Raw genomic sequence first — 12,037 nt, 5'->3', positions numbered from 1 at the left:
TTTAAGTATTCTAAAGTAATGCTTTGCTGCAGCACTGCTGTTTCACCAACATACCTGTGTAATCCTATTTATCTTGTGCACCCACAGGAGCCTGAAGGTCATAGTAATTTTCTGAAAGTTTGTTCAGTTTCTCAAGCGGGTTTGATCGCCAACAACGTGCCTGAACTATTGCCTCTCCCCAACCAAACTAGTTCTGCGCTGGATTCCCTGTGCTTCAGTCACCGCATTCTGGATGAGCCCTTAGAAACCCCGCTGTGCGTAGCATGTGGAATACATCAGGGCTCTCTGTCAACTCACATAGCTTTGCTCTCCCAAGCAGCTTCCTTGGCTTAAGGTATGTCCTAGAAGTGTAACTATTTCCAGTGAAATAAATCTGTTAAAATGTCCCACGTATTTAAAAAAAAAAAAAGCTTGGAGTTCATATCAAATCAAGTAACTTCATTGCCTTCCAATGCCTTCAGCAACTGAAAAATAAGTAAAGAGTCAGAGAGCAACATCTGCTTATCCCAGAAACATGAAAAATACACCAACATAAGACCTAACTGGAAGTTTTTCAGCTGAACTTTCTGATGGTTAAAAAAAAAAAAAAATTGTCAGTTTGTTGAAATCTTAAACTTTTCATGAGAAATCATTGATTTGGACAAAAAAAAAAAAAATGTTCATGGGAGTAACTTCTCAGGCCCCAGCTCCCGGGAGCTTGCACTGCGGTTTGCTGAGCTGCTTTCATGTTCCAACTTTTTCTCTAGCTGGAACTCCTAGACTTCACTAAGAAACTTGCAGGCTTTATCCTGGGAAAGCAGCAGATTTGCTTGATACTCTGAAAACATCTGAAAATACAAAATCTTCTTATGACTTTGAACTGTTGTTCCACTTACAATACTTCAGAATATTTTGAGAAAACATTTTCTTTATATGCGCTCTCATACCATTTGAATAGTTTTATTTCTACCGTGGAAGCTATCGCAGTCTAAAATCAGAAATACCAAAGTCTTCATTGGCCTTAAAATCCCTTATGTGAAATTATTATATTAAACGGAACAAAACACATAAGCTCTTCAAGATCTGGCATGCTTAATACAAGTGTTATGGAGAAGTTGCAAAACAGATCTGTAAGAACAATTCTAAAAGTTTACTTCATGTTTCACAACACCAAGAAATCAAGAACACCACCAAAATAGCTACAATTGTGAAAAGCCTGGCTGAAAAAGTTATAAAATACTCCGTCCAAAATTAGTTATCTACCAAAGAGCTTGCTTAATGAGTACCCGAAAGGATGTGATTTACCTCGCTCACTACTGAAGAGGAGATTTGCAAAACCAGACCCTGAAGATCCTTTCTGATCTGGGGAAGGTCAGTTTTGTTTATTGAAAGTTCCATATTTTTGTATTGGCATAAAAAGCACTGTTGGACGTGAAGCTGTTTTAAGGGAATCTCAGCTCAAGGCAGAGAGTCCAGGCTTAACTTATTACAAATTCTCATGAGAAGGGCTTTTATGAGATAAACAGCCATCTGAAATTTTTTTCAGCTGGAATACATACCCTCTGGTTTCCTTTGCTTTCCAATCCACATATGTGGCTTTGTTTGTTTTGGTGCTACATATAATGCAAGTTTCCCAGAGTTTGCTGCTTAAAGTTATCAAGAACCTTAGCAGCCCAAGTGACAGAGAAGACAGCTCATGCTCTATCTCCCCGCTCTCAAAACCAACCAAAAAAATCAAAAAACCCGCCAACTTGTGTGGTACATAACTTCATTTTTAAGACATCCTGAACTGCTCCTGCATCTGATACTTTAATGGAAAATTGTGACAACCTGCTTTTACTAGGATGTGCTTATTAATATTTTACCTGGCACATACTTGTGAATTACCACAGTAGCTGGCAAAACTATGAAACCTATAGATGAAAGCAGTGTCCTCAACAGAAGACCCACAACAATGTGCATGCGTACAAGCACCTGTGCAAGAGACCATATATATTAGCCCTGCCTGAGAGTAGCAAACACATGCTAGCATGATCAAGTTTACTTCTGGGCTCGCTCAACTCCTAGAGGCAGCCCTGAGACTGCTTTGCTGTGTTTTACAGACTCCTATCATTTCACGCTCCACGTTAGGAAAAAAGATCTAGAAAGGAGCTCTAACCACAGACATTTAACAATCTGTAGAAGCTGTCAATTCATTGCATGAATTCGCTACCATCCAAACCAAATCCTGTTGCACAGTTATCTCACGTTATGGCCAACACCAGTGAGTAGCCAGTCAGTGCCACCGCAACTTGTCACAAAACCAGTGAAAAAAAGGAGGCTAAGCCACGTGGGGCTGCACAAGCAGAGTGTGTGGGGACTATGCTACACATGCAAATTTATTTAGATGAGGAAAACATGAGCAAACATAGTTGCAGCTTTTTACTCAGAAAATTATCTGTTTCTCTATCAGCTATAAAGAAATCTGGAGAAAAAAAAAAGGACAGCAAGCTCAGTTTTGAAACAGGAAAAAGGAATGGCAAGACATAAATTAAAATCTGTATTACTGTCAATTACGCACCAAGTGAACAATCCCTGAGGGTTCCCTTTAGTATTAATGTAGCTATTAAAATATGCATTGTTCTTTTCATATACAACATGTTTTCTTTTGTACTTTTCTTCACAAGAGTCACTGAGATAATTATTTAATTACATAAGCAAGAACTTTACATTCATAGAGGCTGTATTCCTGCAATGTTAATGCAAGAGACAATCTCCACTCTTTTGTCATAATATGTAGCTATTTACTTAACAAGCAGCTATTTTGTAATCAATGAATTGATTGCATTTTAATCTGTCGCATCATTGGCTTGCACTGGTTAATAAAATTCCCCATCCCTCAGATCAACTAGTCACGGATCTTAAATGAGGAATCAGAGGAACAGAACTTAATCTACCTGTATATTCAGTACAGCTAGAAATGTTATTAATGTACTAATAGGTAGAAAGTAAAATGTACAGAAATGACTGCATTGTAGTCACTCACTTGAAGAAATTCCATTTATTCGAACAGAATTGAAAAAGGGTTATAATCTTCTATGGGCAAAATTTACATTTTCACCAGTTAAGCAGTTTGCAAACAAAAAAAAAAATAGATTTTAACATTCCTAAAATTTTGAACATCTACCAGATAAAGGACTTTTCCTAATACTTATTCACATAAGACCAATCCAATTAAACTTTGAAATAAAATCCAATTTGCTGTAACATGATTCATTGGAACTACAAAGTGCTTAAAAAGATGCACAGCAGGATGGCAGGAAAAAAAAAATGGGCACAATCCTTACAGCAACATTTAGCACAATAAAAACAAGTCTGCTTTCCCCTCCATATCTATCCCAAGTATTGGCTGTCTTAATACAAACAACACACTACAAACAGCTCTGTCTCCAAGTGAGGTTCATCAGTATGCAACAGCTTATTAGCCTATAAATCCAGCAAGCACAGAATGCATCACCAAATTGCAGTACATTGCAAGCCTAGTAATTGAATGCATACTTGAAGGAGATTTGCTTTCTTCTAATATATCCTGGTAATGGGACAGAAAAGAGTCAAATAAAGGCAGGTTGGAACAGAATGGTCTTTGAATTCAGTAATAAGGTCCCTGGTCTTTTACATGCACACTGTATAAGTAGTCTTTAGTTCCACTGACAGATAATGTTGCTGTATAGCAAAGATGATACAATTAGTAGCTGCAAATCACCTAACCTGAAAAGGGTGATCATCTCAGTTTATGAATAATCAGGAACAGACTTTGGCAACAGTGCAGGATGCTGGTGGTTATCAATACAATCAGATCACACCGGATGGGCTTTTCCATCACACACACCCTCTAATACGTTGTATTAAACATCACTATTACTTCTGTACTACAGTTCAACTACTAGTACCAACCCAGTACAACTAATACCAGGTTGCTGTTCCTGCTCTTGAAATACTAACTGATGAGATGCAGGCATTTCACTAGCTAACTGTAGTAATACTGTTAACTATCGTAATTTTAATATTCTCTGATAGGTGTTGCTTTACTTAAAGTTGCACATCCCAGATAAAAGTAAAAGCAAGGCAATCTCAGCCTCATTTAACAGTGGGGATGAGGGGAAGGAGCATTCCAGAGAAAACTGGCGATAGTGCCCAGAGCAAAGCCAAAAGATGCCTTATAAGAAGGAATTACAAGAAAATCCTAAAATTGTATAAATTTTAATTATTTTCAAGCTGTCTGTTGACACTGGCGTGAGACTCTTTTCAGCATAGTCTCTGATCAGAAATATTTTTTTAAGGCTGATCATCCACTTTATTCCTAGGTAAAAGAAACACAACTCTTGGAGAGAGGAGAGGGGGAATAAAAGAAAAAAACAACCCAACAAAAAACCAGAGATGTTGCAAGACTGGCAAATCCTCCACTAACACAAATAATACACACGTAATTTGTTGCCAATAAAAAAGAGCAATAGCTTCCCAAACCTCACTTTTTTTAGGGTAAGCTATATATTAGGCAACAAGAAAGAAGTGCAAATCAGACAGGCACGGAAGGACATTTGAGCATCAAGATAAACGGACTAGGTTGACAGAAGGAGATTTGGTGGTGGAAGTCACTTCCAGCAAAAGCCTGCAAATATCAATAGGAGCAAACCAATCAGGGAAACACGTAAAAGGACCCCATTTGCAATGTCAGGCCCTGGGTGAGTTACCCTGTCCATGGGAACGTAGGCAGTACCGGAACGGTATCTTGCAGAGAGATTCACTTCAAAAACGTTTTGTGCAAGGCAGCCCTTTCCGTCTCTTCCGCGTGTATTTGTCAGAGGTGGCAATGCACAGGGAACAGCTGAGGCATTTAGCACTTCCCAGTGACAGTACTGACCTGGCACTAGTGCCATGCAAGTAAATGCAAAGTCACCACATTACTTCCCTCTACAGTGAGGAAGGGAAGGAAGGTAACATGTAGACTTGGACAGACTTAAAAAGTTGGCAAGTGAGGATGAATGGATTAGACAAGAATAGAGTAAGTTCTTCACTCCATTAAATCACACCAATCCACAGATGATGATTTAAAGCTAAAATATTCAAATACCAGTTGGAAGCCACAGTAATATCTCAATTTCAGTATCAGCTACTGATTAAATTTCAGGAATACTGCACTATTTAGAAAGATCTAACAATCAAAACAGGCAATGCATCAATTCTTCTCACCCCAGAAGTCCCAAGGGCAACTGATTTTATCATGGGAGGGGGGATCTAACTGTGTGCCCTGGAGGAATAGTCCAACATAGAACAGAGTATTTCTTTCAGAATCGCATTAGCTAGAGAGGAACAGAAGACAGCGTATTTTAGCTTAATCAGATAACTATGAATTAGTGAATAGAATTTAATATAGTTTAAAATGCTGCTAGAGCTCCAAAAATAAAACCACCCTAGCTTCATACAGTTTTGCATTTATTCTGTATTTCTGATCTCCCCAATATAGAAGACAGAGACACATGCATACATATATGGTGGGGGTTTTTTTCTGCAAATACCAGCTCAATATTGGAGCAGAAAGCCCAGCTGGATTCTCATTTCCTTCAGTATCAACACCAAGTGTAAAGTTTCTGAAAAACAAATTATTGTTCCAAGTTTTAGCTCTTCAGCTGAGCTGCCCTTAGTGTGTACCTTGCTGTTCCCATGGCCTTCTATTTTGCTGACAGTAAACTGCCACAGCATTACTAAGCATCATTATACTTTGTATTAACAGCTGAACTGGTAAATCATGATCACCAAGGCCGCTCTAGTTCACCTTACTCAAGGTCTATTTATTCTGCGCTGACAGTCATATATTTATTTTTAATGACCATTAGGGTGCATAATAATAGACTGAGAGGACAACCGCACTAGCTGACTTCACAGGTATTCAGAAGGATTCTCCTCCTTCCAAAGCACATCTTTTCTAACACAATGCTTGCACCTAATGATAACAAACAGTCTTTCATCTGTCATCAGATCATGGAGAAAAGCCTTCTCCAAGAAGTATTTACGTCAAACCATAAAAATCCTATTCTCCTTCTAAGAGTAAGGCTGCTGCAGCTACACAGCTGCTGAAATACCCATTCATTGCTGCTGCTGCTCCACCACTGGCATTTTTTTTTGTGGGTTTTTGTTTTGTTTTTTAATGCCATGGGAGCCACAACAATTTTCAGTAGTGTCAGAATCTGAAGTCATCAGGCCTTTTCCATCTTTTCTTTACAGTAGGTCTCAAATGAGACTTACACAGAGAGGAGCTTAAATCCCTAAAAGTTGGGGGTTTTTTTGTCCTCTCATTTTAATTCCATAGTATTTTACTGGATAGGTAAATACATTCATTTCTGCATTTCATGGAGGAAATAATAATTGAAAATGTATTTTTTTCCACACTTGTATTAAAATGATACAGAAATGACATTGCGCTTGTCCTAGAGACTAAGTGGCCTATACTTAATAAGTTCCATGCACAGACTACAGAAACATATAGTAGAGAGACTTAATTGGTATGTTCTCAACATAGTTGCATTACTCAAGAGTGATGAAGGCCAAGGTGAGTTACTAAGGTTCCCTCAGAGAAGCACCAGTAAAAATCTTTATAATGCTCCATGTTGACGACCAGCATTCAGTTTGTACTACATATTTTGCAGAAAGAAATTAATAAATATTTAAGAGGTTTGTTTTTTTTTTTTAAAGGAACTGGAATATTTTTTTTTCTTCTTCCTGTAGATACAGGTGCTATATTCCTCTGAGTTGAATGGTAAAGGGCTGGGAGGAATCAATAAAAACCTACCAAAATTGTAAAAGCTTTTGTGTACCAACAGTGTCATAAATTCTTAGGCCTGCTATCATAGTCCCTTTCAATGCTAATAATAAGAATTGCATCATCTTTGGGGTAGAATTCCAGTTTTTCAAATTAAGACCTCCCAGGGTCTTCAAACATAACAGAAAAGCATCTTTTTCTGCCTAATACAAATAATTTCATTTATGGTATACACTAGTTTAAAACACTGTATTTTTGAAAATACGTATGCCTCTTGTTACAATATTCCAGCTTTAGTGACTTAATAGGCCTCATCCTATTGTACTATAACTGTTTGTAACTGCTCAGAAAGAGACATAAAGCAATGAAAATCTGGTACATAAAATGTTCTATTTGTATCTGAAGGGATGTTATTTAATTACTAGAAATATAAGGGAATTATGATTAAATTAGGACATTCTTCAGGGTCAGAATATCATATCACAGAGGAGATTATGTTTTTACATCATAATAAATCAGGATCTATTCTGTCATTTTGAATTAAAATTGATAGACTTTTTATTAACTCCTATATATCTCATAGCTCCAGGAGTTATTGCTGGTACATCAAAGTAGAAGTTTTATTAAAGGTGAAAGTGTGTGAATATTATAAATCTGATTTTGATTTCTGAAACATAATTAACTCATTCCCCTGCTAAAAAAAAAAAAATCTATCAGAGAACTGCACACAGAGAAAAGAGATTATACTGATGAAAAAATGGAATCTTCTCTTATATCCTATCAACATATACAGTAATGTTTCAGTCAGCAACAGACTACTCTTTAAATTTTTTTCATAAAATTCCCTTAAAAATTTGTACTATTCTTGAAGTGGGAGGTTGAGGGGGGAGGAAAACCTTCACAAGATGAAGCATGACTTGTTCCTTGCAAATTCAAAAAGGAAAGGTAAACTACTATTATTCTGTGCCTTACTTCACTAGTTATTTTTTTTCTGCTTCCTAAGTGATCACAGTCCTGGTCTACTGATGAGAAAGGGGTTTAGTGCATAATTATTTGCTTTTGCCTACATCATTGGGCTCAATTTCTCCATTATCACATTGGTGTAGGTTAAGATTTGCATTGCAGAAGAGATAATGCAATGAATACAGAGAAATCCGGATGGTTAATGACTTTTCCTTAATATGCAGGCTATTCTTTACATTAACGTAACTCTTTAATGACAAACACTGATATTTCACTTAGTAAAAATGTGCCAAGTTGTAAGATGATTAAGTCCAATATACCAACACAAATCCTTCTTGCTGTTAATCATCCAACATTTTAATGTCTTGCCCATTTTCACACTGGTAGCTCAGTAGCGCAGTGAGATTCGCTGCAGACAACTAGCATTTGCAATCATCCCACATATCTTTCCTACTCCTTGAAATGTGCCTAAACATCCTCAAAAAGGGCTGTGGGCTCCTCTTATTAAAATATTCCGGTGTCTCATTGATCTAATGGTTTAGATCATTTGAGTAACAAATCCATGACATACTATACTAGTTAAACAAACTGCACAACAGGTTTATGCCTTTTCTGTCCAGCATTTGAAGAAAAATGCTCACAGCAAAACTAGCTTTCAACACTACTGACCATCTTTCATTTTGAAATGTCAACTGCACAAAGACAGACTTTTTTAAAATGAACGCAGTTTATCACTAACATAGAAAGACCCTTCACAGTGTGATTTCAATAGCTATAGGTGTAAAACATCAGCTGCTGAAGATACTCTATCTCAGCCTACCACTCTAAATTCAGCCCAGATTCCCTCGTTTTCAACAGGGATCTACTTTAGTGTAAAAATATACCGGACACATCTATTTCGAGAAACCAGTCTGAGTCTCTGCAAGGAGCAAAGAACACGCAGCACTTCCTGAAAACTTTGTTCCTTTAAAGTGCTCTTTTATTGGAGACACAAGATGAAAGCAAACATGTTCACCAAACATCTTTGAAATTCTTGTCCTTGGATCAATGAAGACTCGGTACCATGAAAAATTCTCAGTCCCAATCCAAACTGAACTCTTGGTAGCGCAAAGAATGGTTTAGGGCCTGGTGAATCTTCAGTATAGAGATGAAGCTAATATCTTTGTCTATTAGCTCCACAGAAGTTTTCTCTACTGGTTTTAATCAGAGTTCAGGCCTAATAAGAGCACTCTGCAAAAGGACTCCTAAAACAAGTGCATATCCACACTTCTTCACCCTCTAGCCTAGGTACAAGCTCTGCTCACGGAAAGAGCGATGTCCTCTGCCAACACTTTAGCAGCTAATTTGGTCCAATTTCTACTGAATGCAATTGGCAGGACTTTACATAGCAATATACATGGGACCTCCCCAAGACATGCACAGCATCATACTGAAAACTGCAAAGCTCTGTCCTGCTAGATTGCTAGCTTCCACCTCAAAGCTCAGCAACATAAACAGGACAGCGTAGGAAGCCTGCTGTCATTGCTAGTGCGTATTGTTCTTGAACAAAGAGATATCATTAGATTTCCAATACCATAAACCTTACATCTTTTATGAGGTAGAATGCAAATAAAAAAGATGCATCTCTTCTGTCTAAGTAAAGTGTAATTACTCAGAGATTAGCATAGTATTACGATAGGATCATTTTCTCCTGATTTTTTTTTTTTTTTCAATTCAGCTGGTCTGCAGCGCAGTGTTTTCAAAATTCATCATCTCTTTTTGGAACATCACCCATCCTAAAGCATATTTGCCCTGCAACCTGATATGTGCTCTAAAGTTATGGAGTCTGAAAGAGCATTTCATCTAAAATAAAGCATTCTTCTCCATCATTTTTTCCAGCCAAATTGTAAAATGTCTGGCTTTAGCATGACTGATATACACAGCACTCTGCAGTCTGTTTTACTGTTGCTGGTAAGACGATTACGTACCTGCAAAGCATCTCTCTAGACTTGGAGAAGACCATGCTAAGGACAGGAAAGCAAACTCTTTTCTACTCTTACACGCTAGTAACACAGTAATCAATGGCACAAACAATGAAAATACACACGCACCCCCAAACACAGTAGATTAGAAATGAAAGTGTTCCTATGTTACAGATTCGCTGTCTTCAGGGAAGAGAAATATTGTCTAAACAACCCTTACCTCTCTCATGCAGATTATTTGATTCAGAGCATTTCCTGCTCCAAGTGTCAGTTTTTAACATTGCAAAACAAATTGTTTCCTTCAGACTCCACTATAGCGTAGGAAATTGAACTGATTTGAGAGATTAAGCCATTAAAAATCTGAATGGAAAGATCTGTGTAATGTCAAATACTGATATATATATATAGAGAGAGCATAATTTACATAGCCTAGGCAAAAACTAGCTAACAGAGACCAATCACCAGCTGGATTAGCAACAACCTTTATGAAACAGCTTTTGTTATTAACACTAATGGTGGATCATGAGAGTTCTGACATCTACGAACATTTGTGTTTTGCCCCCATCCCACGGTGAAAAAGCAGCCCACCCCAGCAACATTATTTTAAAATCCTTTGTTTCAATTTAGGCTTCACTATATCTGTCCAAACGCTGGTTCTGCAGCACCTTTAAAAAGGTTTTCAAAGCTACTACTTCCCCACTGGTTTAATAGAATTCATCATCAGAAACCATTACAGGCTCTTCTGATAGCAGCTGTGCTGAGACAGAAATGGGACAAGTTTTGAAGTTACGGAGAAATAGAGAAAGAGGAACTGAAGGTGAACATAGTTGAGTCTTGTCACTTGTGGCTGATAGGTTTATGCAGCAGTTAGCAGCAATGTGGCTGCATTAGTGTTCGTCTGTGAGTTATGTGCAGAGTTCAAGGTTTCTTTCCATAAAGATCCTGCCTGCCTACCTAACAGAAAATTTAATTTCATATTGAAGGACAAACAGTATCAGCTGTTTAATTTAAAACCTTCACATTTCCCTCAAGTACCAAGCTATAGCTTCACTTGCAATAAAATAAAGAGATGAATGGCTTCTTAACTAAAAGGAAATTTAGGATGGAGCAAATATTATCTCTGTACATGGAAATAAGGGAGACTTTGTTTGGACCTACGTCACCCAAGGACCGTAAATCCACATGGCTTTTGCAATACAAAACTTCTCTGAAAATTCTCAAGCTGAGGTACTCCTGCCCTCGCTTTCCTCAAGTAAATTTAGGGAGTCGCAACTGTCTTACATAAAGATGATATAGATACTAATCATTAACAAATAAATGAAAACATACAATGCAACAATAAACTCACCAAATGTGGATGCTTAAAAGTGTGTTTTGTTTGAAAAGCAGGGATATCTGAGAAATGTTTCAGAACTATATTGCAAAGGCATCATACACAAAAAAGGCAACAGATTCTTCTTTTACATCCAATGCCTAAGCTGAGAAGAAACCTCCACACTCTAGGGCATATCCTCAGCTCCATTAAGATAATATAGCTAGCGGGGCACTGATACAGATCTAACATAATTTTAATTTTTCCCTGTTGAGGGTAGTGAATCCTCAAAACTCAGCCCTGCTGTATCCATTACTAAGAAAGAAGCTTCCCCCCAGTGCTCTATGCAGCATAGAGAATTCCAAAAGTTCTTTAAGCCCACAGGTGACTTCTGCAAGACAGGCAGGAGCGTGCAGGGCTTTCTTGAGTCCAGAGGTCTTCTGAAAGAGCAGTCAGTCAGCTGAAGAAACAGAACCGCTCTAAGTGAGTGCCAAGAGGACCCTGCCTGGACTGATCCGGCACAAAGGATCCCTCCCTGACTGGGAAGGAAGCATGTCCTCCTCTCCACAAAGAGTTTGTCAACCCATACAAACAGCCAATGTGTCTTAGCTTTTCGAGAGTCTGTCTGTCTCTTTCTTCCCCAGTTTCTGAGCGCCCAAGGAAAGTGCTGAGATCTGCAGACAGCAAACTTAAGATCATGGGGACTACAGAGAAAGTAGTAGTTCACACACATGCAGGTCTCCTCTGCCTCTGGACCAGAAAAGCAGGTCAGAGATTGTGTCACTCTACTCAGGGAGTTAGTGGAAAACAAAACTGCTTCCGATCGAGCAACAACTCCTCTTTAATTGGTGACATTTGTTAGTACGGTTACAAGGGCTGCATTTGACCACATGGTTTTCAATTGCTATGATTTTTCTTTTGGAAAAATAGCACTGTAATGTTTACCAAAAGTTGCAAAAAAATATAATTCAATTTATAAATGAAAGTCAACTTCATGGATTTCTTCAGTATTTTCCACATATAACA

Source organism: Grus americana, chromosome 7 (assembly GCF_028858705.1).
Source record: "Grus americana isolate bGruAme1 chromosome 7, bGruAme1.mat, whole genome shotgun sequence".
Lineage (NCBI taxonomy): Eukaryota > Metazoa > Chordata > Aves > Gruiformes > Gruidae > Grus > Grus americana.
The sequence above is the reverse complement of the archived record's forward strand: the minus strand, read 5'-3'. Positions refer to the sequence as shown.